Below are 6490 nucleotides of genomic sequence, written 5' to 3' on the forward strand. Positions count from 1 at the left end.
CGACAGCTGTTCCCACACAATCTGTTATTTTTTTGTCCGCACAGTTACGGGTTTTTACCGAGGTCAGAAAAATATTCCTCATAAGGCTCGAAGGGAGAACGTTCCGGTTTTAGGAGAGCTGGTTCCCGTGACATGTATTTGTCTGCAAAGTGTGAGATCAAACTGTTCCCATTGTCCACAATGAATGCTCCAGGATTAATTTTGGAAACGTCAAACAAAGTGAAGACAATTTTCATTTTGCGAAGGGCAGGCAAAAGCTTGAATTCACTGTCAGTCTGCTTTAGGAGATCCTGCAAGGGGCCTGCGACAAGGCACTCCCAAGCCTCTGTGGAGCAATTAGTCCTCTCGTTTGGCTGTTAACCGAGAGGGTGCACCCACGCATGGAGCGGTCTCTGTTCTTATCCATCCGACTCCTTTGCTGTGCACTTTCTGGTTTTTAATCGGGTCAGTAATGTGTACCCAAACGGAAAACAAATCCAGTGAGGAAACACAAATGCGTTTCTGTATTGTGGAATGGCTCGTGAAGGGTTGTGGACACTCGGACTCTCAAACAAAAACAGAAACTGCTCAAGGAACACAGCCGTTATGACATTACCTGTGAGAGAAAATGGAGTTCTGAGAAACTCCTGGAGAAGCTCCGAATCGTTATCTCTGTTTGTCTCTCCCCTGATGCTGTCAGATCTGTTCAGTTTCTCCTGCAATCTCTCCCTTTCTTTTTTAACTGAATGACCAATTCAACCATCGAGATTGTTTACACAGTCCAAACATGTCCTGACGTTTAACCCTATCGAAACTGTGGTGATTGAATTCCAGCAAATAAACTTGAAACAAGTTTAGTAGCGCGCTTCTGCAGTTCTGGCCAAGTGGTTGACGCGATGGGCGTTAAATCCACTGTGGATTACTCATACAGTTCAGCATTTTCTGACTGTAATTGAAAGCCGAGAGTGAACTTGAAGAGTGCTTGTTCTCTGCTTTCTTGTTTGAAATTCAAATAGCAGGATAAGATGAAATGTGTATAATTCAGGCAAGGAACGTTAGTAATCTGCAACTAACCGCCTGTCAGGATGGAAAAGGCAGAAAACTCCAGAGCAGGTAAGACCCATTTAGTTGTACACTTCCATTACTGAATACGTTTGCCCCTCTGAACCAAGTGACGCCAAATGAGATAAGAACATTTCAGGGGATTGCGTTGGACTGGTGCAGACTTAGTGGGCCAAAGGGCATTTTTGTGCTCGACACTTCCATAACCAGCTGCGAAGTGGTCACTTTGTGAAGTAACAGGACATTCTTTGCAAAATGTCCCTCGGCGAGGAAGAGGTCGAAGCAACTCTCCCATGATATTTCTGACAGTCACGGTATTCATTGGCACATTTCAATTGGTAATAACTATTACGGTGCATATTTGTGGAATCAGTCTATCTGATAATCAGGACGATGAGACCCTGATGTCTCATTAACCAGCCGAGAGCAAGCCCTTGCAGCTTACATTCCCTGGCTCTGCTTTTTTGATAAAGATTACTTTCTCGATGTGCCTGTGTTTACATCAAACAGCTCATTTACATCGGGACTGGACGTTCAGGGGAAAGTGGAGGTGTGACAGAGGCAGAAATAGAACAAGACGAGACGAGAAAGTGCTTAGATTTTGCCGTGCGTCCGTTGTTTTTTGTGAGGAATGTCTGCTGGGCGCTATGCTGTCAGGTCCCAGGAACCTGAGGGCTTGTTGTGGAGGGATTTGTGTTATTGAAAGTTACACATGAGAAGCGTGTTCGACTATTTCAGCTCAGTATCCATTTCATATCGCGGCTCACCGCAACGGTGCACAAGTTCTGGCGAAGTGCCTTGTATTCCACTTAAAGCCACCTTTCTCCAGGGAAACTTGCAGACTTAAAGCACATGGAGTGGGGAGAATCCTGACGACTCTGTCACTATCGGGGAATGTGCCTCTGTATGTGAATATGAGAATACGTTCCCCAAAGGGGTTTCAAACCTGTGACCAGGTCAAACTTCAGTACCATTGTTATGTCATTTGAGATCACAGGGAGAATCTAATTGCTGCAAACCGGGACGAGAATAGTTGGATGCCTGATATCGTGCGCTTCACGATGGACAAATGGCCCTTCTCCACTCCTCTCCCACATGCTTTTTAAACTGGGGGCCAGAGAGAAGCTGACCTGACGAGAAAATCGCTTCACAACCTTCTACTACCAATTTTGCAAACTTACTTCTATCTTGCCACCTAAATCATTTATTTAAATGTAAAAAAATGAATGTGCGCTCAGCCCATGAGTCACATTTGGTAATAGACCTCCAGTCTGCAAACGACCCTGCACCACCATTCTCAGCATCCTGCTATTAAACTAATTTTATATCTAAGTGGAAAACTTACATTTAACTCCATGCGATCTAACTTTATGAATTAGTCAACCATGTGGAACCGTGCAAAACCTTTTATTAAAGTCCAAGTGAGCAAAGTCTGTTACTTTGTCCTCATTGATCTTCTTGGTTACCCCCTCAAAAAACTCAATCAATTCTGTGCAAAACCATGCTGATTATCCCGATTCATTCCTTGTATCTAAATATTCATATAAATCCTATCGTTTAGAATTGCACCAAACAACTTACCCACGACCTTAATCAGACACAAACGTCTATCGCTCCCAGGCTTCTCCGTGAACTCCTTTCTAAACAAAGGCACATGAGGCATCCCCGGGTCATTCGGTGCCCCACTCGTCATAATAGATGATAAAAATATTTCTACGAAAGTCCCAAAGGTTTCTTTACCTAACTTCCCACGAGTTTCCGGGATACAGGAGATCAGATCCCAGAGAAATATTCAACTTTATATTTTCCAGGTCGTCCAGCCCTTCCCCTTTTCAATGTGAACTACTTTGAAAACATCAATATTTAGTTGTAACCGTTATGTCGTTCTCCATGGTGTAAACTGACGCGAAGTGAACATTATATGTCTCTTCATCTGCTGAGATTCAAGACAAAGGTGAGCACTTTCGTCTTAAAGTGGTCCTATTTGGTCTCAAGTTCTTTATTACTTGTAGATTCTCTTTAGACTATACTTAATTTTATGTTCTGATGACATCTCAGATCCTCGATTGACCTTTATAATGTCCTCCTTAAGAATGCCCCTCCACTCTTTATATTATTCAAGAGATTCACTTGAAACCATGTGTTTATTTGGAAGCTGTCAGCTTTTTCTTTAAAAAAATGTTTTATGACATGGCGAAAATCTCAGCAATCAACGTTGTTCTAACGGAATACCTACAATGTGGAACCCGGCCATTCGGACCAAGAAGCCCCCACTAATCCTGCGAAGGGAATCACACCCAAACTCACATGTCTACACAATTCCTGTAACTCTGCATTTCCCATGACCAAAGAACGTCAGGCACACATCTTTAGTCTAAGGACGAATGTGCAAACTCCAAATACACAGTCATCCAAAGTAGATATTGAACCAACATCGCTGAGACCGCAAGACATTAGTACTCACCACTGAGTCAGCCATTATAAACCTCCTATCCACCACTCAAAACTTATCATCACTTCGATATGGGGCCTCGACCTGCTCCTAATGTTCCAAATTCATCTGTCCAGAGCCTCCTATTGACTGAGGTGTAAACCTCTGCCCGTGCTTTCCTATTCGCTTGAACTGAACGCCTGCATTGTATTTGCCTTCCTAAACACCAACTGAAACTGCATGTTAAACATAAGAGAAAATTGAACTTTGAATTCTTTCTGCGTTCAGAAAATTGTTTGTGCCTCTACTCTTACCACCAAACATATGACCGCACACTTTTCCACAAAGTATCGCAACTGCAACTATTTTTTCAAAGCACTCAGTTTATTAATGTCATTCTGCCGCATGCCCGCTTCAACAATAAGATTTGCCCTTACACCGATCATTGTGTCTTCTTCAAATGGAGCAACAACACCCTCAATTCCTTTGAATGGATCCTTCCTACATAATGTGAATAGCTGGGTTGCCAACACTGACTCCTGCTGAACTCCACGAGTCACGGGCTGCCATCCTGGAGAAGACGCCTTGACCCAACTGTCTGCCTTCTGCCAATCAGCCAAAACTCAATCCATGTCCTCTTCTTTAGCAGTTTGCCGTACTGCATCTTGACATATGTCTGTGGAAATTCAAGCTGGTCACCTCCACAGGCTTGACTTCGTCTAACTTGCTCATTACCTACTCAAAGCATTTAACACAAAGCTGAATTATTTGATTGTTATCGAGAATATTCCAACTTTGATTCCATGAATGAATGTGAAGAACAACAACGTTCAATTGCTGTTGAGATTTATAAACACTACGCTGCCTTAGTAGGTTCGATGAGTGAGTGAATTCCTTCCCTCATTGGGATCCTCTATTCTCTCAACAGGGTCGATGAGTGACCTAACTGTTTTGCTCACATGGAGCAGGTAAATGCTTGCTGCCAACTGCAAACCAGATGGTGTACTGAGAGTTGAGATGATCGCTTGAACCTATTCCTGGAGTAGGTTCCTTGAAACGTCTCTCACAATTCGAAAATATCGATGGGAAATCAGTTCTACAGAGACGAGAGAGCACATCCCACAGGCTACATAGTTGATAGATCTCTCCACAATGTGATGACGTTTATGATGAACTGTCCACAGGAAAATTTATAATGATTACTGTCTTTATTCAGTGTGAACACGTTGAACACACGTAAGTATTCAGGAACTTGTGCAGCACCTCCCGCATTCATGGCATTTAGAAAGACCTGTTAATATTGCGAGAAAGGTGATGAGCCATGCGGTCGCTCGGACTTTGCAGCAGGGTCCCACAGATTTGGAATTGGAGAGGTCTCTATTCCGGGTGAGCACGTGGGTCAGACGTCAGGTCTCTATATAACTTAATGAACTCATATTTATGTGAGCATATTTCTCAGAGATGAAGCACATAGAGGTTTGATAACATTTTCCAAAGTCCGGAGAGAGAAAGGTTTCACATTAGTATAAACGTGGTGTTCGGTTGACTAATCGCTGGACGTTTTAAAGCATTTTCCGCAGTTCAGAAACTGAAATCGTTTCTCATCATTTTGAACGAGCAGGTGTCGCAGCAGGTCAGAGACAGAGTGAATCCCTTCCCACACTCTGAGCAGGTGAATGGCTTGTTCCTGGTATCATTGTGTCCATGGGAAATCAACTCAGACAGGGAAATTAATCCCTACTTTTCCACAATCATTCCTCAATATGACTGCAACTGAGGTGTGTAAGTCTGATGACAGGTAAAAACCTGGTCCACACGCACAGTAAGTGAACGACTTATCTCACACTTTTACCAGAGCTTTTTCCTTTCATGTTCGAAATCTGATCAAGTTGTATTTGGGATACAATTCGTGGCTTCATCAGATTATGGTGGAGAGGTTGACTTGTAAATCTACCCCTTCTAATATCCTGCGAAATTCATGTGATCGAAAAATGAGAGTGTGAAACCGTCTTTCAAAAGACTCTAGAATCTGTCTGAAGATATGGTGTGAAGGTAAGGGATTTTCGACACTAAGAATTTGACCAAAAATTTGTCAGAATCTTTCATGCACACAACTTCCACCACAGAGAACGAGCAGGTCATCACGTGGATATGAACACGATCGCCTCCTTTGTTCCCTCCAGGTCAAACACTGTCCTGACATGTCTGACATCCAGTCCTGTTGAAGCAGACATTTCTTACAATTCAATCATTGCAAAACTGAGGCCTCTGACTTCAATCCCTAACTCAAAATTCACTACCTCTCCACTGAATCGAAAGTGTGATCCTGGAAAAGCGCAGCAGGGCAGGCAGCAACGAATGAACAGGACAATCGATGTTTTGGACACGAGATTTCATCAGGAAAGAGGCTTGTGAACCGAGGGGGTACAGAGACAAATGGAAGCGGATGGGAGTGGGGCAAGGTAGCTGAGAGAGTGATAGATTGATGGAGGTGGGGATAATGATGAAAGGTCGCAGCGCAGGCTGGAACAGATAGGTCGGATGGAAAATGTACACATAGGACAGTTCATGAGAGTGGCGGAAGCCCTGGACCTGAATGAACTTGGCTGTGTGGGAGGGAGAGTTGACTGTTCAGCCAGGGGCCAGTGGTGTTGTTTGGTGCGGTGTCGCGGAGATGTTTTCTGGAGCGGTCTGTAATTAGGCATCCGATCTCCTCAATGTCGAGGAGACAGCAAAGGGAGCAATTGATACAATAAATGATATGCGTGGAAATGCAGATAAGACTCTGATGGACATGCAAGGGTCCTTTTGGACCTTTGACGGAGTTGAGGACGGATGTGTGGGTGGATGTTTTGCAAATACCCTGTTGGAATGAGAAGGTGCTGGGAGGGGAGGGTGGTTTTGTGGTAGCGTGGACTTTGTAAGGGAGTTGAAGAGGGAATGATCTTCATAGAAAATGGATAGGGGTGTGGAAGGAAACCCATCTTAATTGTTGGGGTTCATTTGCAGCTGACGGAA

The sequence above is a fragment of the Chiloscyllium plagiosum genome, unplaced genomic scaffold, assembly GCF_037043375.1.
Source record: "Chiloscyllium plagiosum isolate Xiang-an unplaced genomic scaffold, Cpla_swu_hap1 HiC_scaffold_18, whole genome shotgun sequence".
NCBI classification, from domain to species: Eukaryota; Metazoa; Chordata; class Chondrichthyes; order Orectolobiformes; family Hemiscylliidae; genus Chiloscyllium; species Chiloscyllium plagiosum.